The 24,224-nt window shown below is 39.6% G+C and overlaps 1 protein-coding gene across 2 annotated transcripts in view; it reads left to right on the top strand.

Annotated features, from left to right (window-relative positions):
* The first annotated feature begins 11,905 nt into the window (after nt 1-11,905).
* nlgn3a (neuroligin 3a) overlaps nt 11,906-24,224 on the top strand; it is a 121,059-nt gene continuing 108,740 nt past the window's right edge. The window contains exons 1-2 of one of the 2 annotated variants that reach the window (XM_027281401.1): nt 11,906-11,939; nt 15,519-15,908. The gene's annotated coding sequence lies outside the window, so the exon portion shown is untranslated. Of the gene's footprint in view, nt 11,940-15,509; nt 15,909-24,224 lie in introns of those variants that run through there. The other variant, XM_010736195.3, reaches the window with a different exon arrangement.

Below are 24,224 nucleotides of genomic sequence, written 5' to 3'. Positions count from 1 at the left end.
CACAATTAACATATTACTGAAATAGTCTCATGTTTTACACAGTGGTTAGCTGGTGCAGTGCAGCACTGCAGCATTTTTTTTAACACAAGCAACTAATATTACGTGTGATGGCTCATATAACAAATCATTTTCACTGTGTGAAATGTAAATGTATGGAAATCTATGAAAATAATTAGAAAAGCGAACACTCGGGTTGCGTCCTCATGATACTTTGATTTTCCTCTGAGTGTTAATGATGGCACCATCTACACACATGAACTCATTATGCATTTTCCTTTGCTTCTATTTAACATAATTTATAGAATTTATATGTTAATTGCTCTTAGTAAACACAATATTCAATTTATCATTAAGAAATGTGTGTGTACTACATGTGATATTTTTCTTTTCTTTTTTTTCTTTCCTTTTTCGCAATTTCCATTCATGACCGCAAAGGTACTTTAAAGTGAACTTGAAGTAAGACTCATTTCAGTGAAGACTGTTTCATGTGGAGTCAAATCAAGCTGTTCTTCATTATGTTGTGCCAACTAACATAACATTACATTAATTCTAATTACGGAGACAATTTATATGCAATTATATACATTTTCTTCCCTGTAAGGCATTATATAAGATCTTTCCTTGAATCAAAGAAACATTTCAGTCTGCAGCAAGTGTCTTCAGTTGCCTAGCAACTCCAGCCCTGGTGCAGACTAATGCTGTCTGGTGTGTGTGGAGGTAAATCGGGGGGCAATCTGATTTCAAAATAGGTTGCATGTAGGCGGGGGTCAAACTTTGCTGATGCTCTAGGACAGTTTTCCCAATCGGTGTTGTGTTCTTATTGTGCTGTTTATCTTGAAAAGCAGGAACGTAGCCCACTTGGGGAAGTGTGCAGCAATTAAAGGAAGATTAAGAGACTACAGTCCAAGGACAACAAATCAGATAGCATCTAGTGATGGGAAAGTAACGGATAGCTGCTGACCATGTAGGCTAAAGCTTACACGTTCTCCCAAATGGTGAATTAACTATGCTTGCCACCTGAGCTGCAAAGTCCTCAGGCAAGCCGTGGCTCTCTTCAAAGCATGGAAATTTGCTTTGTGGATTGCAGCCATGTCCTTACTCAGTGGTATGTATAATTGCAGCGGTGGTTCTTACATTCACACGTGAAAAGCAAATGCCTATAGCGATTGTTCTTCTTCTCCCAGGTTTCCTGGTTCTTGTCCGCTACGCTTCGCTAAAACAATTCCACAATGCCTTCAGCAAATCAGCTTCTCTTTTGCACCGCTCCCTCTATTCCTCTGTTCATTAAAGTTTCATGCCAGATTTATACTTTGATAGCATATGCATATTGTATGGCATGCTGCTGGATGCAGGTAGCATCACAGGGGCTGGAAAAAGTCTGAAAGAAGTCCACATCCTTTATAGCCAGGCTTTGTAATCTGTCATATGCTTCAGATGTGTCACCGCAAGTTATGAAACGCTTTGACAGCAAGAAGAGACATTTTATTGTGATGTTAAAACTCATCCATCCAACCGATCGCGCTGTTATGAAAGAGCCCGCATGCTTTATCGGATATGCTTTTTGAATTTCCATAGGTTGTCATGCTTCCTATCCTATCCGGTGATGACAGGCTGCATTTCCAATGTACATGCAATCTGTGACATGTCATTTCAAAGCGTTGATGAAGAGAATCCGGTATGAGAAATCCTATATTCAAACAGATGGGATATGAAATCTCCAAACTAGACAACCATATGTTCAGCATTTTCTGTATTGATTTCTAATCAGAGACTCAACTGGAATTTTATGGGTAAAGGACCATCTTGAAAATGAAACTGGTTCCACCTCCCACATCATTTTTGAGGATAGTGTAACTATAAGTCGCAGCTGATTTACATCATAGACACAAAGCAAATCAAATAATAATCAAATAATGTAGAGTTACATGCAGTGAGAGTTTCACTTGTGCAAGGCACAAGGAAGGAGGGAAAAGTAGAGCCGCATAAAAATGATTTATAGCACCCCTAATGTTTTACAATTAGATAAAATATATTGGTGTTTACCAGCATATCTGAGGCAAGGCCTGACAGGGTAAGTAATTTGATGCTGTCGAACTCAATGGGAAAAGTCCCAGCCTCTAATCTTTCTCTCCGTTCTCTCTTCTCTCAGTCTGCTTCTTTTTTTCTTTTCTTTTTTCCTTCTGGAAAGCTTTCTGATGCATTTGCGCTCTACTCTCTTCTTGCCCCCGGAAAATCACTTTGTCACATAGCGACGCATCATTTCACATGTTAAATTTTTAAAAACTGGAACTGGAAATCCTTTCTCAGCATGCAATATCCATTAGGGAGAAAATTATTCATATGATCCCCTTGCAATATTTAGCACTTAATGAAGAGAAATATGTGCTCCACACGCTCTCACTATTGTTACCCGTCAATACTTTACCTCTCAGGATTTCAGGTTCGTCTTTACAGGACCCCACTGTGCCCTCACTGGATAATCTAAACTTGATCACATAGTAATGGGATTTAAAGTGCCCCTCATTCCTCCATCACCTCTGGAAGATTCACTTCATGGAGGTCCTATAAATCTCCTCTCTGGAGGTTGTTGGGGTCTGCGTTCCAGCTTCTTATTACACATTTGCTTTATTGTGGGATTGTGTGGAAGGTTTTAGTCTTTAGGGCAGACACATGAATAACTAATACTGTACCAGAACCTTCACTAGCCCTCTCTGCTCTCCAGCTCTTTTTGTGCTGCACCATCTCTTACTGATGCACTGCAGACCACTGGCTTGAGGAGTTGAGATACAAAACAAAGCACAGGCAAAATGTAATTTGGAAATACATAGAAATATCTTAGAGCACCATCCAATGCATTTATTCTACAGACAATTGTAGCCGCTGAAAATAACTGCAAAGCATCAAGCGGATATGCCTGTGTCAAATACAAACTGTCATAGGGTATTACAGTCAAGGTTGGCTTGACTGTGTATTGGGTTGTGGAGCTTTTTTGTTGTTGTGCCATGTAGGGGAGCAGATGGAGACTTTGCAGGTGGGAGAATCAGGCTTCTGTTCTCCGCAGAAGCAGGGAGAGGAGGAGCTGTATGTCTGCTGCTTATATCCAGACTCTCCAGGGTTCCTAATATCACAGTATCAAGGGTGATAAATGGGCCTGCAAGACAACACTAAGCAAGTTCACGGTTCAGTGATTTGGTCACTCTAGGGTTTTTTTTTCTCCTCATGTACGCATTTAAACAAAATAGATAATCGTTTTTTAACCAGCCTTATGAATGTCAATACATGCGTCTGTGCTTTTTATGGATGCAAACAGAAGGCTGTGTGTTTGTTTAGAATACATTTAAGTAAATGCAATCAAATTTGACTGCCTATGCACATGTTTGCAAAGTGAGGTAAATACCAGAGACATTGTAAATGTGCAGACGTTGACCTTTTACCAGAAATAAACAATGCTTTCCGATGCAGCTAGTTCTCTACACCCAGCAGCTTTTATGGGTCACAAAGAACGCTTAAATCAGTATACACATGCAGAAAGCGATGCTTTTTGCAGGACTGTGTGGTCAAACAAACAAAATAAATTTGAATAATTTTAACTCAGCTACAGTAAGTCTTTAAGTTTGATTTTGTTTCTGAATGTATATATATATATATATATATATATATATATATAATATTCTATGTATTTTATTTTTTTATTTTTTTACAATTCGTGTGTAGTTGTCAGAGCTGGCCTTTGCTTTTGTGTTGGCCTCTATTCGGCTTCTCTTTTTCTGCTTTGGGCACCTTTGTTTACTCATCTGCCCTTGTGATTTTTTTTTTTCTCACTTTGATAAATAATTGACATGCTCTCCTTCTTTGATATGTGCTTTAATGCTTTTTTCACCAACCTTGTAAAAAGTCTGCACTCATAGTGCTCCTTTCCTGCTGAGTTTAGAGTGCACCTTGGCCACAGTCACTGATTTCATGGTGACAGCCTTCCTAATTTAATATTCACATAGAGTTCAATCATTTTTTTTATTTTCAGAAAGAAAAGAAAATGAACATGAACATGAAATCACAAACTGTGTGCGTGCTGTTACACCAGTATTGCTAAATTACAAAAAAACACAGTGGATAAGTGCCTCTCTCTTAACTTCTATTTGTACCTGGCACATTACGTTCTTCTCAGTACAAAACATTTCATGTGGTTGTATCTTGGATATTGCTGAACGGCATACTGCACATCTAAAGCTCATAACATTTGTGTATTGTTGACAAAAGTTATTGCCTGCTCACCAGAGCCTCATTTATTGTATGCTGGAGGCAAAGAACATATCAAAGTGAGAAATTGTCTTTATAAAACATTTCTTTTCTTTTTTTTTCTCTTGCAAATGGCGTATTTAAAATAAAATTGCTTCATGTACACAGAGCAGACAATTTCAAAATGTTTTTGACTTCAGCCTTTGAAATGTTTACGTTTGAAAGAATGTGCTTTATTATTCAGTTCAAATCTCTCTGCAGTCAGTTCGATACAGGTCCTGGCATCAGTATATTTGTACATATTTCTTGTGCTATTAATTGCATTTAACTGTACAAAGGATAGTAACCACACATGCGCAGGCAATTTAAATCAGCAAACATTTGGGGAGAAATAAAAAACAAAGTAGTCAAGAAAACAAGAGTGTGAGAAACCAATAAAAAGAAAGTGAGATTCTTTGCTTTCCTCTCCACCTGTGAGACCCTGCTTACGCTTGTCTGTTGGCAGCGCTGACAGAAGGAACCCTCCTAATTAGCGCTCTCTGTAAAGCTGTCATTACTACCAATGATAAAACCAGGGAATGGAGGACCGCACAGGGGATTCGACACACTAATTTGCCCTTTTGCATGAGGAGAGTTGAGAATCAATTTTGAATAGCGTGGAACATACGATTGAGTTTTACAATAACTCCTTGTGCAACATGAGGGGCCCCGTGTTTAAACCCATAGACCGATAAATACCGTCCTGCTATCTTGTGTTTAATGAGAAATATAATGCATTACAATAAACACATTGTACACTCGAAGGAAATCCCCACAAGCAACAAGAACACCAACTCTCAGCAAAATTCTAGGAAGTGTTAAAAAAAAAAAAAAAACTGTTTTCCACTGGCATCTTTTTCTGCTTATTAAAACTCAATGAAGACAATTTGACACAAAAGTGATTATGCACCCAGGCTAGGAAATGTGAAATAGGAGCACCAATGGGACACAGATTCAAAAACAGGCAGTGAAAAGTGATATTCTGTTGAAATGCAAATTCTTTGAGGGTTTTGTTCCAGAGGCATGCAGGGTGAAATTGGCCTTTAAACACATTGGCATACTAATGTCTTCAGGTGCCTCTACCTTCAGCTCGTTCGGAATAACCATGACATTATGCTGTAATTGACTCTTAGTTCACAATGTCAATGCATACATTTGCATCAAATGGAATTAGACCTTTGTGTACTGTGTGTGTGTGTATAGATGTGTGTGTGTTGTGTACACGTGCTTACGTAAGGTATGGAGACAAAAGAGGGACTTGATGTCATGTCGAGGGTGAAACTAAGTTTGCTTTGAGGATCTGCTATACGGCGGCGCTGCCAACCCCTGACAAGGTTCAGCAGGTCTGTTAGTTTACTTTGTCCTGCGGCTGGTTGATTTACTACACGTTCCTTTCGCCCCGTTTTCTTTCTGCTCCTTTCTTTGTTTCCATAGTGCGATAAAGGGTTTGATTTAAAATTAAACCAAACACAGAAAAACACAAAACACACATTCTTGACACAGAACCTGAGTCCAAAAAGCAACATTATTCAGTCATAAAAATTAAAGAGGCTTAATCCTAACTTTGCGTAATATATCTATGTTATTTCATCTGCTTAGTTCTTCTGTTAGTCATCTCATGACAGATCAAATATATCTGTTGACATGCCCAGGTTTGGAAACATTGATTTCATGTGCGTCATCTACAGTATCTGAGGATACGAGTCTCCACTGTATACACTCAATACTTGTTATTGAATTCAGTTTTTTTATTAATTTTTTGTCCTTGATTACAGGGTTTTGTTTTATCTGTTTTATTTTAAAAGCTAATGTTTGGGTTTTGAAAAGTGCTTGAGAGATAGAGATTATTGTCATTGTCGTTGTTGTTGTTGTTGTCATTATTATAATACAAGCAGAGCAGCAGCCAGCATGTATCACAGTGTCATTGCTGACACAGTGAGCTACTTATACCATAACATTTAGTTTGAAAAGGTAGATTTTAATCAATCATACGGTATGGGGTCTGTGTTGTAGTGCAGGCTGCAGATGCATATTTGTTTCAGTGAGTCAGCTCTACAATTGGCATTCATTTGAACTCCCTGCAGGATTTCAGGCAATAAATATGGAAATCTGAGCATGAGAGCCAAGCTCTTGTCTAGCTGCTTTTTGCCTATTGCACAGTTTAGTCAAGTATCATTTCAGCGTAAACAGACTGATAGCAAACAGTAAGATTGAAGCTTTCGTAACTGGCAACTATTCACTCAGAATATTTTGGACATAAAAATTAAACATTTCCAATTTGCACAGTACTAGTTACCTGCACTACTTTGTTTTTCAGTAATTATATGTAGCAGATATAATAGAAGGCGTGAAATCATCTGTGCACAATAGATTTTGCATGTTAGATTTAGCTTTTTAAAAGACTTGTGACAGGGAAAAACCAGCAGAGCTCTGGGCGCTTGGCACAAAAATATCCCTAAATCCCTTCTCCCACCCTGGGCAGTGACACATGCTGTGACTAACCCCTTTTCCGTGATAATGCCGTTAAAATTGTTGTACTGAAAAGCGTGTCCTAATAAATACAGTGTGGTAGTAAACTGGTGAAAAGTGTGTCTGATGAAAACATTAGTATTAAGTGCATGCATCACCAGCTTGATTAAAACTCTTTGTTTCCTCGACTGTTTGGGTCCCGGGGAGAGGTCCTGATTTTCAAGACTACCTGGGAAAGTGCCTGATGTGGGGATGCTGTAATCAGCCTCTGTCTGAGACCCAATCACTGCGAGAGAAGACTGCCTCAAAATATCATCAGTGTGTTCCGAAGACACAAAAAGAATTCGGCCAAGCTGAAAATGGATGTTTACGAGGGAAGATGATGAAAGGGTATGTACAATTTACAGAAGGATTAACGTGAGTTGACTGTGGACATGAACTGTGAGTCAAGGCATGAAAGTATTACACCACTATCAAGATTCCCTGAAAGTCTGAACAGTGAAAAACCTTCTGACTTGCAAAAAAATCGACTTTTTATGCACTTTGTAAGTGAAAAACCGCCATGTCCGCATCAGTCTATTTATTTAGCCAATGTTTATTCATCTTTTTGACTTCGCAGTCTATCAGCTGCACCACCACCATATTTTAAATTACATACTTGTCCCGGTGACTGTTAATAGATTCTTAATATAATAAATGTGCAAGTTGACAGCTGTTGAGGTAAATAAAAAATAACAAAATAAATGGGAAAGTAATAAATTACAAGGTCATCATCCCATCACATTTTTAGGCCTACTAAGGGACTAAGACTGATTTCAGTTGAAAATCCTATTTTAGCTATCTGTATATACAGCTGGCATAATTTCACAGTGAGATAAGGATGTTATATGAATAGTGTTACATCTTCCTCCTCTTCACTTAATATTCGATCTGCAATCCAGAGGTTGAAGGGCAAGTTAGGTGCTGAGTAAGTTGGTCAAGCTCTGACAGAGATTTCAGTGTTGGTCTCTGGGGTAATGCTACAATATTGCTGCTACAAATTACTCAGAATAAAGCAGAAAATGTATTATAGAGCCAGTCTGAGAACGATGTAATGCTCTGCACTCATCCTGAGATCCTGATTGATTTGTAACAGGTTAAACTAAAAATATATCAACTTAGTACTAGCATGGGTCCCACAACAGACGGTGGCTACGGCCCAGGTCCAGACCTAGGGTCCATGGGAGCCAGCAAGGAAGACAACAGTGGCCACTATGACGGATCCAACAGATCACCAACCCGAGCAGCATTTAGACTTGCATCGTCCTCCACCAGCAGCAGACGCTCCACGTGATTGCAGAGAGATGCAGAGGGGTGGAAGGAGGACCACAGGGATGGTGTGGACTGAAGACAGCATTCTTCAGAACCTAGAGCCGACACTTCCAGATGAGGTGAGGGTTTTGAAGACATCCACCCACACTCCAAACTGGAGGCTCTCTTCGACGAGCTCCAGGAAGAAGAAGAGAGGGGGAGGGAGCCAGAACCTCGACTCCGCAAAGGACCCTAAGAGAAGTTATTGCCCAGGTCCATCAGGGGTCACACGCGGATGGAGAGGTATTTTTGCAGATTATTTTGATCATTTCGCCCAGCTGCTGCCACAAAGATTCAGGGTGTACAGACAGCCGAACACCCAAAGGAAGCTGAATGGATTGGGCTTTGGACGTTAATAGAAAATGTCTCATTGTGGGGGATTCGAGCTTGTGTAGTCTCCCAGACTATTTTAACAGAGATCTTCAAATTGAGAGCTTTCCGGGGAGCCATTTCCGGCATGCGCAGGCTCTGATGGAGAAGACTGTGCCACTACAAGACCTAGTGGTGGAAAAGAGAGTTCTCTCATTTGGCATCAACAGTAGGAGCAACAAGTCAAAGGAGACGACGGTGAAGAACATGCAGGGTGCACTGGGGTCCACCAAGCAGCCGGTTCACCTGGACATGGATTCCACTGGTGAACTTTTCGTCGGCTCTTCCCCAAGAGGAACAGGACAACCTCCAGATTCTGAACAAACATTTGGAAAGGAACATGCCCTTCATCCCCCTTTTGCCAGAGGGGAGATTCAAAACTGATGCAGATGACGTTCATTGGACAGTGCAGACAGGGAGAGCGATGTTCAACCACTGGATGTCGTTTTTAAATGCCATGACCCCCTGAGCCTGGCACAGGTGGAGGTTGAGGGACCTCTGTCCTTTCAGGGTCAGGATGTTGTAATTTTAGTTAAGAAGCTAGACTTTCTGAACCACAGCATAACCTCCTTAGTAAAGGTTTATATTTCGACAGCAGACATAGGCAGAGATCAAAAAATCACAATTTCAATGGGACCTACAAAATTATCACAGAAAAATAGAATTGCGGCAGTGAGACGTATTTAACGGCCAAATATTTGGATTATTATTTGAACCCATTATCTTGCAAACACCCTGCCTATGTTAGGGACAGGTATCCTTTTGTTGAAATTCTAAATAATGTAAGGGTCTTGTCAGAGTTTTATTTCTTTTCCATGGACATCAATAATTTGTATACAAACATTCCCATTGAAGCTGGTACTAACTGTGTTAGAAATGTTTTTGAGAAATACCTGGACCCAAAAGGCCAGACAAGGAGCTTTTGAAGTTGTTAGAGATTAATTTATCTTTGATGGAAATTTTTATTTACAAAACGTCATTGTTGACTGAGTTTTCATTGTTGCATTAGAAGAAATGGTGTGCAGTAGTTAAGTATTTCTGACCATAGCTATGTAATTGGATGTACACTGTATGTGTGCAATACTTATTTTACCCAACAGCTTTAAGGGAAGAGAACTCAGCTGTGGCCCTGAACCTCAACAACATCGCTCTACATTCTGGAAAGTTCATGAAAAACAGAGTTGAGAGAGCCAATAATGGACAAAGAGTCATGGGTCACAGATTGCTGTTTGTGACATAGTGCCCCACAGGCAGTGTCTGTACTCTGTCTGCACTAGACTTGTCTTGTCTTGATCTTGTGTACGACTGTTATCTGATCATATCTGCCTTATATCTGTGATCAAAGAAGTCATGTGCGGATAAAACAAGGCGCCATGACTTGCAATCTTCTAAGGATGTACAGTATTGGGCTTTCGATTCACTTTGTTCATAAACTGCATGCTACAAAAGTGAGCCATGAGCAGGTCATGATCACTTATTCTAGCATTCAGAGTGTATATAAAGTGTAAATGTGTCCCGTCTCTCTTCAGCGCTTTCATCCACACACACAGAGCCTCTCTTCGTCTTTAGGGATCCCAAATATATGACTGTGTTCAAGGAAACACATTTGTCCAAATCCTATGAGAGCACCTGACCACATAACAGCACGAGCCAAGTGCTTTATCTGTGATCACTAGCAATTTGAAGCTTCCTTCTCATTATGTGACTACTTATCAAACATATTAATCATTTCACACAAGATATCGATTTTAATGATTTTATTACGAGCTGAAGTAAATTACAAGCTTCTGGGAATTACACAGAATTGAAACCACAGACACACCAGAAGCTACTGTCCATTTATTCTATCATTTTTCACAACATTTTTGAATTGTGCATGAAAATGGGTACATTTACTAGCTCTATCAAGGTGAGCATGTATCTATTAACAATTTAAATAAATGTCAGGAATGTCAAGTGAGAGCAGCAGTGTAGAGGGGAGCTGAGGCAGATACATGTTGAAAAGCTTTACTGAAAGCCACAGGCATCACAAGACCCAGACACAAGGCAGAGTATTAAACAGTAAACCCTATTGCTAGATTAACAGGTTAAACTTAGCATAAACTCCCTCCAGGCCTATAAATGTAACACAGAAATACAAGTGTAGTATTGTAGCAGGGGTAAATAGTTTGCCATTTGAAGTCAGACTTGTGATTATTTATTCTTTCCTACGTGTTCACGCTTTAAGATTTCTGTCCTGGTTTAATTGGTGACACTTTGTTCCTGGTGGTAAAGCAAATGCCGTTCAAAGTTCACAGAATTCTTGGTGCAGCAGAACAAACTATTGAAAAATAAACCAGGCAATAATCAGTCATTTTCTATCATTCCGTGAGAAACTGTGGTCTGATTTTGTTGTTTTCACGCCGTGAGTCTGCAGCCAGCGAAAGTGAAAGTAGTTGGCTGCTCCTTCTTGATGCCTTACTCCCTCAAAAAATACCAAAACTGTCTTGTTGTGGTAGACCAGGTATTGGTCAGGCTAACAGCAAGAAGGTTCCTGGTTCCTGGGCCTTTCTGTGTAAAGATTCCATGTTCTCCTCTTGTCTGTGTGGGTTCTCTCTCTCCATAGTCCAAAGACATAATAAACTTAATAGCTTAATTGGTGACTCTAAATTGGCCGTAGGTGTGAGTGCGAATGGTTGTTTGTCTCTATGTGCCTCTAGATGAACTGGCAACTTGTCCAGGGTGTACCCCACCTCTCGCCCAAAGTCACACAGATGAGGACAAGCGGCTACAGATAAGGGATGGATGGATATAAGTCAGTGCTAATCTCACTGACTAACACATTGCATTTCCTGTGACTACTTCATAATAAAAGTCAATGTATTAAGCAGTTAAATGCTTTTAACGTGAAGCTGCAGCAGCTTGCAGTATCAGTAATGCAGCATTTTACCCGCAGTTTGTAAAACTGCAAATATAAAAATATCTCAATACTTTCATCAAAAGGCCATAAGCTCAGCCACCATTGTGCTGCCTCATTAGGTGAGAGATAGTAGCTTAACAGACATTATTTTAATGAAAATCTTTAAGATTTTCACTTCAAGACAAAGATAGCTGGTCCAAGGTCTAACGACTAAGAACAGTGAGAGTAGTTATTCAGATAAATGGAGAGGTAGAGAAAAATACAGGAAAAGTCTGCTTTCTAATTCACCAATTTATAGAAAAACTACCAAATTCCTGCAGGACTCTGATATGGATGAAGGCACTGCACTCACATTAAAGTGACAAGAAGCCCACTGCACTGGGCATTGTAAAATACAACATCGGGATCACTTTGCTTTTCATGATAATTCATCTGGGATGTAATAAATGTCAGATGAACAGGCCCACTCTTACTATAAAACATGCTTCTAACAAGTTTTTCCATCATTTCTCAACAGCGACTGGTTCACTGAAGGGGCTACTGATGATTGTGTTGTTCTCTCTGCGCCCTAATAAAGGTCAGTAATAAAGGAGGACGTATTCTGTGGGCTGAAAAGTTAGAAACAGGCTGTTTAAACATGCTTTCTTGAGGTAGAACGTGTTTTTGTTGATTAAAAGAATATCACAGTGGGCTTTGTTTTGTTATTTCTGGATTAGATGTCCATCTCAGTCAGATTCTCTTTGAGTTAACTGACTTCATTAAGATTAACACTGCGAACAGCGAGCTCTGTCTGGACTTTTGGATGCAGCTCTACGGATGTTTACATGAAAGAGATCCGGAAAGGTAACAATCACATGGGGAATTAGCAGACTAACTTATGTTCTTGTGGAAAATATTTTAGTAAATTATATTTTAGCAGCTTAAGAAATTCTATGATTCGGTTTGGTAAAAGATAAGTGCATTATAACAAGAGTAATTGGTCAAATGAATAGCATTGCTGCTGCAGATGTAGACAATAACTGGAGAAATATTGTAGACCAGGCTTGAAAGCTCCATGTTTATGTGCAGTAATCTTGAATTTGAGTTTCTTTGACATCTGGACTACAAAAAAATGGGACTAAGCTTGATTTGGAACATCATGGATCACAATAGTGTGATGCTCTTCAGCAAAGAGAAAGACAGTGTCAAGGTAAAACTTTCAAACTTGAGGAACAAATTCTTAATACTTTAAATGCAGTGCAGCAGAAATGATTCTTCATTGATATACAGTCATGGTCATCACAATGTCAGTTTTCACTGTTCTGCTGACTCTGTTGTCCTGCTCGCCTGTCTTCTTTATTTATTTATCTTTTCCTTCTTGAATCTCCTCCTTGACATTTTGTCCTTTATCTTGACCGTACAGTCTTTGACAGATCTCAGCTCTGTTGTTCCGTGTTCTTTTCTCTCCGTTCTGCTCTTCTACTCCTCTGTTTCACATCCTGTAGTCTGTGTTGCCGTGATGCTTCACGACTGCTGCCGTTATCATTTTTAACACACGTCTTTTTAATGTTCTTTCTAACATCTGGCCAGAGGCACCTGAACAGATCTGCAATTTAGGTCTGAGGTAATTCCAACTCATTTACATTTTTATTGTTCATTAATGGCAATTGTCCCTAAAAAAAGAAGTTAAGAAAATCTAATAAATCACATCCAAATATGGAATATAGCAAACAAAATGATTACTTGGCAGTGAATCTGCGTTTTGTACACTGTTTGTACATTTTCATGGGATAAAATTACCGCGTTTTGTACACTGTTTGTACATTTTCATGGGATAAAATTACCGCTCGTTCTACCCTCGTGGATGTTGTCTGCACTAATATTGATTGACTGATTGATTTTTGCTCATAGATATCTGTTGTCACTTTTCATGTGAGATGGTTGGTAATGTATGCAAACAAATTCAGGCTTCAATTTTATCTTATCTAACACCATAGTTTCTTCTTTACGCTAGGAAGATACCATAAATCCTGCACTCTGCTCGTTTAAACCTCTTGATATTGTAAAATACCATATTTCGGTATTTGAAATGTGAACGGACAGTGAATGGAGAGGTGAGATGCCTGCATTCTGACACTGTGATGCTCACGCTGACTTCTAAGGTGTAAATATTATTCTCCAGCATGTTTTTGAACTAACCCATCCGGTCGCCTCAGGCACAACATTTATCTGTTTGAGACCGAGTTGGCGCTCTCCTTGAGAGAAAAATTGTCCTTTTGTGTATGAATGACTCGCCTGTACCCACCTGTAAGACTTCAGCACAACCCATGTGTTACTGCTATGCCCCTCAGACTACTTTCAGATGCTTTCAGTGTTAGTTTGCTTGGGATGTTATTGCCTTCTGACAGTATATAGCTTTGCAAGTTCATAAATATAATGGTGTGGCTCAAGGCTGCTGATGTTTGTATCAGTATCTCTGATATTTGCGGCTGTATTGTCAGTGTTTTTTTGTTTTCTTTTAAACTGCAGCTCTATAGTCTCAACCCTCTTGCTCTCGAGTTATGATACTTGTTAATTGGATACTTGACTTTGTATTATAATGTGGTTTCTACGGAGAGTACTATGAACAGTCACGCAGTAGTAAATGCTGGTTTATGCTTCCAAACACATTTAATTTCTCTGTTAAGTGGTGGTTGTGGCTGTGATTGCTGCATTAAATTGTTTAAAATGACCTGCAATGGTCACTTATTTTTTACTTACTGTCTGTGATAACTTTATATAGAGAGTTTAGTAATTGAATTATGTGTTTAAACCTCAAAGCAACATTCTTTTTCCTGGATTTAAACGGCCCTAAAATGCATTCTTATTTTATTTTAATTATTTTAGCTTGATCTTGATAGAGAGCACCTTGTAACGATAAGGGGAATTAAAATTCAGATTCTCAGCTTACCTTATTTATAGAGGACATTTAAGAACAGATAATGTTGGCCAAAATGCTGCACATCTTCAGTAACCAGATAACCTTTGATATAAACATAACAGCAGAGACACAAAGACAATATGAGTGACACAGAAAGTCAAAGCACCGATTATGCTGTATTGATCTCAATTCGACTTAAAGGCCAAGAAGAAGAAATGGGTTTTCAACCTGGATTTAAAAATGTCAACAGAAGGAGCAGACTTACTGTGTGCACGGGGATAAACTGCTCCGTAGCATTGTATGGCTACTGAAGGTCTAAAACCATGTAGAGTCATATCATAGAGATGCTCGGAGCGTTTCAGTAAACACACTTTAAATCCACAGTCACAAATATCTGAGAGCTGTTTGAAATACAAAACCAAAACTATGTACACTAGAAATAATATTTATTGGGAGAGTGTGACTGAGCTGCTGCAGCGGTCAGATCACAATATTTTGTTCACACACATATCTAAATACTGTAATAACAGTCAAGTGAAAAGACCTAAAAGACCTGTTTTACATGTAAATCTATGGTAACATAGCTAATGATTTTGATAGTACTTGATATCCTTCATAACCTCTCACAGAAAGATTTATTGGAATTTAACAATGTTTATATATTTTTGTTGTTATCTGTAGAAATAAGTCTGGGCATTTTTTAAAGAAGACAAACCATCACCATCCTTATATTTCTCGCTATTACTTCATTGGCTTACGATCATTACCATTGAATTGAGGTTATGAAGGAGCTTTAATAGCCCAATTTATTGAGTGAGAAATGCAATATCAAGTATTCTGTACTTTATTAGGCTTCTAACTAGCCTATTCAGCATTTAAGGAACTTTTGCATTGCCCTCTTCTTCATTGATGAATTTCCACCATGCGGCAGTTTGTCTTTATAAATACCTTATCTTTAGTAGGATTTAAAAGGGACATTTCTAGAAATGTAATAACTTTAAGAATTTAAGACATTCCTCATTGGACCTGGGAGGAATGATGCCTTTAAAATTGGGATCATGCTTTCCGTAAGAGACACTGAAGCATGCCCCACTTATAATATATATATATATATATATATATAGACCCTTTTTTGATGCCTGTCAAAGACAGGCAGAGCAGAAGGGCAGAACATAGTTGGAAGGCATAAATCCTGCTTTTCATGTATGATGCGTGTGCCCTTGGTTACCTAGTAACTCTCCTCTCCGTCTCCAATAGGCGCTCCCGAATATTCAGCCGGAGTCGCGCGGCGCGCTCTCGCGAAGCTCGTGTTGAAGAGTCAAGGCAAAAGCATCAAAACGCACCAGGAGGACTAGGAGGAGAGCTTCCCTGTGGGAGAGAGAGAGAGAAAAAACAACCAACAACAACATGGGAGAAATTCATTAAAATGACAGCGGAGTGAGGATAATGAGAGCCGCTGTCGCTTCACAGGAAGGTCATTAACGAAAATCAGAAGCAGTGCGCAGACTATACGGATATTTGGAGTATATGTATACCCGACTGCAAGTGAAGAACCAGAAACAGTGAAACATTGTCCCGGCTTTTTCTTTTTAATACAGAAAAAAAAAAAAAACAAGGCATGGGGGGATTTACGACTCGGCACGGCAGGTGAGTCATTTCATGATACTTGACGGGGAGAAATCTTGAGGCTGTCTGCGTGGTGAGTGAATTAAGAGGGATGCAGAGGGGGGGTGGTGGTGGTGGAGGGAACGGGCACATCGGGGTACTTGGACTCATATTATACGACTTGTATCTTCATTTTTTTTTCTTCCAAAGATAAAGAGTGGTATTTTTAGTACTGCTTCACATCGACGCAGCGCAGTAAACCGGCACGTCTACTTCCCAAAAAAACGCATTTTGGATTTTGTGACTTGAACGGACTACCCCGACTCTCTCTTTGGATGCTAGATTAACTGTGCGTCTCTCTTTTGTCATACTGACATATGTAACATGTTACAACAATCTCTGTACCGTAGAGAAATAAACGCTTTGGTTCTGATTGTTCAGGGCACTTGTTACTTGGGCATAAAGACATCTTGTGTGCGTGATGGAGCAGTGACGCGCCAGCTCTCTCTCTCTCTCTCTCCCTCTCCTCTCGCTCTCATTTTGTTCTCCCTGTTACAAAAAAAAAAACAAAAAATAAATAGCCTGGTGACTTGCTTTAGGCAAATTAAACTGCAAGCTCTAAAGTTAAGCAGAAATTAAGCGAATAATCATTGAATCAAATCGCCCAGGATGACATCAGATCAAAGATTTCTTTTAAATGTGAGTGGATTCTGCCACCAGTGTGTTGCCAGCTCTACCCTTCCATCTCCTCAACAGATGGGGCAGGATAATATGCCACATGCATATGAGGGGTTCCCCATTTTCCTCTTTGGTTTTTGAAGTTTTGCACATGAATTGATTTGATTGGAAGTTTATGGACGAATAGATAGAAAGCTCATTGATCTCCTAATTGTAATTCATGAGGTGCAGTGAGAGTTTACCCAAAGGTGCCTCTTTCTTTCATTTGGAGTGTCGAAGAGAGTGAACTTCTGATGAACATCTTTTATTAATGTGCACACAGGTGTGATTTTCATGCCTACTCATCAATTAAAATTCCTTATGAGCAGCCTGCAAACCTGCCTCTTCTCATTATGTGATAGCATTGATCTTATTCCATGACTCTGCTAAATTTCTGCAATAAACAACCTCAACTCTTACATCTTTATAATTCATCTGATCGCTGTAGAAACCACACACACACACACACACACACACATTGCTCGTGAAAGAGGAGGGTATGGTCCTAAATTTAAACTAGTAGAACGGATCCTGCAGGCCTCAGTCTACATCTACTTTCTTACAATGTGAAATTCCTGGACACATGGCAGAAGCTCAGAGATAAATAGCCTCATTGTAGTCAGTGATAGAAAGAATAATTAACTGTGAGAGTTGAATTCAAAAAAAGGAAAAAAAAAAAAAAGAAAAAGGGGAAGAGGGAGTGAAAATGTCAAGCAAGAGTTGTCATGGTGATTGGTTGAATAAGAAATGTGTCCCTGAAACCTGAGCTTTTAAGAGATCATCCGGCCTTTTATTCGTCACGCATACCCTACTATTGATAAAAGAAGTCCTCGATGTAATAACACAGACACATAGACTTAATAGTTTTTGTTGAGTGCATTTAAAAAGCACACTATGAAATTTGATTAGGACTTGATTTGCAGGGAAATTCATTTATATTGTATGCGTCTCTTCAATATCATGTGAGGGATTATGCATGCTGGTGCTGCTGCTGCTTGTGAATTCTCTCTCTGGCCCTTCAGTGTTTGTATTCCAGTCCAGCAAAGTGTTATTTTTCTAAGCTCCCTGCTGTTTTAATATCCATCCTTCACTCTTTTTCTGAACCATTTTTTATTTTCTGAGCTTTGTGTTTGAGCTGTTTGCGAAAAAATTACCAAGAACATGGCACACTGAATTTTTCCATTTGCTAGACTAATTGGGCCAGAAGGGTTAGGGCCATTGAAAGGTGGTCAGCATGTGCTTGCTGCCAAGGCACACATACGGACAGCATTTCAAAGTACAGGCATTGAGTGTGCTGTTTACCCTGTGAGACTCAGGACTGCTCAAGAAAAGCTCCATGAGACTCCCTGTCTGCTGCAAAGGTCAGAAAGGCTTCGTCCTGACCTAAAGTGAATACACCTGAGTACGTCTTGGCCTGACTTAACATGGATGAGCCACTCATTGGTCTCTGGCCCGAGAGGCCTCTTGTTCTTTAGCCTTCAGTTTCTCTTTCAGCGTGTTCTCGTTATTGCTCTCACATCCAGATGCGTGGACGTGAGGTGTGTGAGCGCGTGAGCTCCTCTGTGTACATGCAGAGGTGTGTTGTTGCACATATGAGAAAGGCTGCAGAAGGTTATTTGTGTTTTCTAATATTCTTCGCTGTGTTTGACATGTTGTCTTGGAGCAGCAGGAGCAGAAGCTGAATAATTTCCCAAATGGATACCTCTGACCTTCTAAACAAAAAAAAAAAGTTCTATCACTGCCTATCCCACACCCGAGGAAAAGCCTGTCATTGTTCTAGCACCGTTTTCACAACTTTGCAATGTCATATGCACAAAAAGGAAAAAAAAAAAGCAGTTGTGGAGAATCTGGATTTAATGCAGATTAGTTTTGCACCACATTACCAAGCAAACAAGACGATTGCATTGGCCTTGATGGCTGAGGCTCATAAAGACACACAGTTAACACATGTAGTTTGCAGACTTCCAGTAAACTGTCACTTTTTCATTCGGTGCATGGGATTCATTTAGAGAGAGAATTCAGTCGTTGTTATTACCTCTTAAAATGTAAATGATTCAGAGTCCTTCGGGTTTTTAATTGCCTTACACAAGTTGTGGCAGTGCAGAGAAAACATATGGGGCAAAAAGCAAACTGTGCATCATGGTACGACGCGTGAGCTCATCCATAATCTGTCATCCACAGACATACAGTACGGTGACTAATGAAGGGGGATAAACGTGTCTCTTCGTATTTGCTCAGGATGATGTGCTTTCACAGTCATTAAATCACACCTTTTTGTGACCTTTTGTGAGAATTGCAGAAAACAATCCCTGGCTGCTTTTATGTATTACTTGAAAACAAGCTGCAATTCACAAGATACACTTGTGTCACATTCGTTTTAATAATGAATAAGACCTATTTGTTAAATCTGTGAAAAGATGAAAGAGTCTTTGTTTGACTAGCAAAATAGTTCTGGCCTGAGGCACAAAGATATGCCTCAAGACTACTGCACATAACATATTTAACAGAGATTTTACATTGTTCATGGCCCAAAAACATCTCCCTTGACTAACAGGTTTCCTCTGCCAAAGACCAATGTCTGCTTAGTAAACAAGATTCTTTTGGACATCGCCATTCTAACTACAAAGCAGATGTCACACAGTATGTCTCCACTCACTGTCTGCCAGAAGTTATCTATTAATTATTTATTAATTAGACAATTTACACTCAATAACATGCAGATTAAGGGCGAAGCCTACTGAGTTAAAATCGGGGACGTAACCAAATATGCGGCAGCAGTCAGGAGCTATTTTTGATTGCTTTCCTTTTTTAAAGGAGACTTTTTTAAAAATGCATCACATGGAGAGAGAGAGAGAGACAGCGAGAGGCGGGGGTGGGAGACTGTCATGCTAGGGAGAGAGGCTCTCTGATGCAAAGCTGTGCTTCAGACTTATAAACTCGGATTGGGATGAAGTTCAGTTAATTTCATTCGTGTGAAACATACAAACGAGTGACCTTTTTAACTTGGGAATCAATTTGCTGAAGCAGTGCTCGCAAGTTTGTTTACATTGCATTGATTTTACTTTGTGTGGAAGTGTCACAGTTATTTGCCGAGGATGACTGTGAATGATGATTTGTTTTCCACTTACGCATTCAGTATGATGTGACAAACAACTAACTCTCAAATTTATATATAGATATTTCTGTGCCCCTGCACTTTTCTGCCCTGTAAGAGTCCACATCTGTAGCCTGCCAGCTCATTTGAATTTTTGAAATGTCTGTCAAAAAATATTTAAGCTACGTGTGAAATGAACATGGAAACGGTCCTCACTTTGTGGCTGACAGGGGGGAAGCTCTGCCTGTTTGTTTTTTGAAAGGTTCCCCTAAATCCATGAGATTTAAATTGCATTTTGCTCCACTTAATCCACCCTGAAAACATAGGGACAAGTGACAGGGAGTCAACATTGTTACATTCTGCGGATGAACGTTACTGTCCAGGTAAAGTTGACGAGGCAGAGTGTGGCTTTCCCTCGTCAATACCCCGGCTTCTTATCCAACTAAGCAATCACTAAGCCCCTTTTCTCTCCTCATTTTCTTAACATGGAGTGAGCATTGTGTGGGTCTGGCAGGACACAGAAGCGAGGGCCCCCGTCTAATTCATGGGGTAAATTAGTGGAGATAAGGCCTGAGTCAGTACCTCCAGCCTCCCATAGATCCCCCGGGGCAGGCTCTTAAGGAGCTTAGTAAAAGCCTGTCGTATGAAGACATGACATGGAGCTGACTAAATGGGCGACGTTTGAGTGTCTTCCATCAACCTAATATTCACATAGTGTATGGGTCACTGTCGTTCAAGCTTTAATCCCATTCATTTTATTCATTCTTTGTTATTAATTCAGAGTTTGGGGAGAATATGGCGGTAGGTGTAAAAAAAAAAAAAAACAACTGAAAGTGAACGATTGTGTATTAGTGAGATTCTAACGCAGCTGCAAGCCAAACTGACAGAAAATTTCGTCCCACTCATAAGACCATGTTGTGTAAGAGTCTGTGCCACCAAATCAATAATGAATGCTGGTTTACCCGTAGTAAAAGAACAAGGAAGAACTCCTCTAGAGTCACTAGGTCACATACACTGGGGAAACAATTAGAGGCTTCCTCGCGCTTCGCAGTGCTGCAGCTTTTTTTCATTCTTTCTCTTTTTTCTTTTTTTCTTTTTTTACAGCTGTGCGCATTTCCCTTAATTTTTCTCCAGGGTCCAGCAGCATGTCTTTACCGCTGTTGAGAAATTACAGACCCCGTCCGCAAAGTCTCTTCCAGCCAGAACTACAAAAGGTCCTTTTGATATATGTGGGGCCGTGTGAAGTGGAAAGCGTGGTGACGGATAGGACACCAGTCTTGCGAGTGTGTGTTAACCTCATAATGCTGACAGATTACAGATTTAAATATTTTAAATCTCACAGAGCACATGCTGCTGGTGATGAAGAGAGTGGAAATGACTGCAGTAATGCAAGAGATTAATTGAGATCCTTCCTCTCTCTCTCTCTCTCTCTCTCTCTCTCTCTCTCTCTCCCCCACAAACTCTTCTCCTCTGTCACTGGCTGGCCATTGTATACTCACAGACCCCTGTGTGCTACAAGCAGTCTCTTGTCTTGAATTACAGTTGCTTTTGTGTAGCGTCTTCTTTTCTTTTAGCTAAATCAGTGCAGACATTAAGTCCAGTGTCAGTGTCAAGCTGCTTCGTCTTTCCTTTCTTTTTGCTTTTTTTTTTCTCTTTCACGAGGCAAGTTGTAAATAATATAGAAGCGTTTATTTATATCCTTATTTTAAATGTTTTAGGTAGACTCTCCACCGCACTTTTCACCTGTACACAGAGAAGGCATTAGACGCAGATGTTGTTCAAAGCTCTGGCTGACTGAGATATTGCTTATTTAGCTTTTTCTTCTCTGATATCTCACTACTCTGGCTACGGAGGATCCTTGAGACCAAATAAAATATTATGTGTATCGTAAATGTAAAGGATTGTGATGGCATAGTTATGTTTCCCTCAAAGCAAAAGGGCCTGTGTGGACTTAGAGCCAGAATTTTAGAAATACTGAGATAATGAGTATAAATTCTCCAACTGCAAACCACACTCTCCTGGAAAAAAGTGGATAATGATTTTACCCCTGCATTTCCTTTATTCATTTAAGTGAGTGTATGTATATATACATTCCATGAATGTTATATTCTTCTTCTAATCTTCTCTTCATACTTCCAATTTTAATCTTTAAATGTTTCAAATCCTTCTCCCCAGTGCCAAGGATATACTTCTGGGAGAGAAATACTAAATCCCTTTATTTAAGCTTTGTTTTTTGTTTTTTTTATTGTCCTACAGTCCATTTTTAGAATATCAACTCTTAAAAAAAGAAACAGAATCAGTCTTAGAGAACTTGCATGTTTAATTGTAGAATGTAATGTTTTTTATGACCTGAGGGAGGGGTCATTAAAACCCCCCAATTCCCCAAAACAATGGTGAGGACATGTCCTTGGTGTCTTTCAGTATGCTCATAACCGTCTTTACTGATGCTCACATTTCCGCCCATGTTTCACACACATGCAAATCAGGTTGACTGCAGACTCAGAACTGCCCGTAGCTATGAAATGTGAGTGTAGGTGGATGGCTGTCTTTCAGTTCTTTGATGGATGTCCACTGTGTCCTGTCCTAGTCCCCAGCACCTTAACAGGAATACATAAATAAAACAATACATGGATCCGGTAAATAGTGAGCAACCAAATCTCATCAGATGCTCTTAATAAGTACTGTGTTTTACAGGGGTGAAGCTATTTAAACCTGCCTTAATGACATTGTAAAGCCTCCACCTTAATAGCATAGTACCTGCTTTGGGATTGGTTTATTTTGGTGCTTACATGTAGACCTGCTCCTGACTGTAGTCTATTTATATCTCTTGCCAGCTTGGCAATGCTTCCCGATAGCCTTTGAGGACAGAGAAATTCCTCCATCAAACTCAGAGCCCATCTGCGCTGATATTCTTCCCAAAAGGAGCCATCCTCCACAATTACAGCTTTCTTCCAATGATACCATCATCATGCCATCACTCGGTGTAAGAACAGGCTTCAGGAAATTGACTTGATATTAATCTGACAAAATTACCAAGAAAGGAAATTAGACTGCAGGATTTTCTCTGGAATTGATTGTGTTTAAAAGGCACGGTGCACACTTTGCTGTGCTCTCGGAGCTGGAATCATAGAACATTTAGCGTATTGATTATATAAAATATACTGTGACAGCATGTGTCAAGCTTTAAAATCCATGCTAAATAGAGTTTGTTTGACCTAATATGTTCTCTTTGACTTGCTGCAGCTCATTACATTGATACGGATCCAGATTCACCTGAAAATCTGGGTCATTACAGAAATAGCCTTGTGGCTTACTCTCCCAAGATGGCAGCTCTGATGAATTGGTGGCTGTAGGTCACTATGACAATGGCTTGATTGAAACAGTGAGGATGAGGGCAGACGAGTTTCTTGTTAGTTTTTAATCTGGAAAAAAAAAAAAAAAGTTTTCTTTCTGAGGAGTTTGGTGATGTGGGCGAACGCATAAGACCAGATGGATCCTCGAGGCACTTTTCTGATCCTTTAAGTAGCACAGATTTGAGGGTTTTGCTACAACTGGCCAAATGATGTGCTCTAAAATCCATAATCGCATATTATTTGTAGAATGCTGTAACTATGTGGGATACAATTTTAACCATGATTATTAATATACTGTAGATCCATGTTCTAAAAGTAGCACAGTGGAGCATGACACGTGTCTTGTCTCTCAAGTCACTACAACAGAAAGGTAGATTAGGAAGATAGTCCAAAGTCGTAGTGTCTGTGTGTGTGTGTGTGTGTGTAGGTCCTTTTAGCCCGCTCCCACTGTGAATTACAACTGAGTTTAAGTACAGCTGTTGAATGACATAATAGTGGTGGGCAGTTCAGTCCTAAAGCAAAAGAGTGAAATGATACTGTTGGATAGAAATGGTTCTTTGAGAGTATCAGGAATGGAGAGGGGATCAGAGAGGATAAGAGCAAGGACAGAAGGAAGAGGTGAGATTGAAAAGAAACAAGAGGAAAATGGTTAGGTTGGAGAAAGGTAAGCCTGGATAAGCCTTTTGACAAGTGAGCTCTGGGCCGAGAAAAGCCAGTCAAACAAAAATCTGCCAAGTTTGTTTTATTCATGCTGTGGACAACTACAGCTTTACTTTTCTTTTTTTTTTCTTTTTTTAACAGCGATACACAAACAACACAAAGAATACAAATGGTACTGAATTCGGTCCCGGAGTTTTCCTGCACTCCCTCTTTTATGTGGAAGGTTTTTGATTGAGGCAGATCTCCTAGCCACATTGAAAATAACTAAATGATTCAACGTTTTCTGACACCTCAGAATTTACTTGCATTCTCATCTCTTATTCTCTTTAATCACATCCCCTTTCAGTCCAAACCTGCTTCAAACATTTCATATGTTTAAAATTCCACAGAAGCCCCAGCTCACTGACAATAGGCATTTATTGTTGGAGCTTTTTTGGTAGCCTGGCACCAAATAATATGTTAAGTAATGGGATGTCGAGTGGAGTTATTTGCGATGGCTGCTGAATAATAACAAATCACCAAACAGGATATTGA

Source organism: Larimichthys crocea, chromosome I (genome assembly GCF_000972845.2).
Source record: "Larimichthys crocea isolate SSNF chromosome I, L_crocea_2.0, whole genome shotgun sequence".
Classification (NCBI taxonomy): domain Eukaryota; kingdom Metazoa; phylum Chordata; class Actinopteri; family Sciaenidae; genus Larimichthys; species Larimichthys crocea.
The sequence above is the reverse complement of the archived record's forward strand: the minus strand, read 5'-3'. Positions and strand labels throughout refer to the sequence as shown.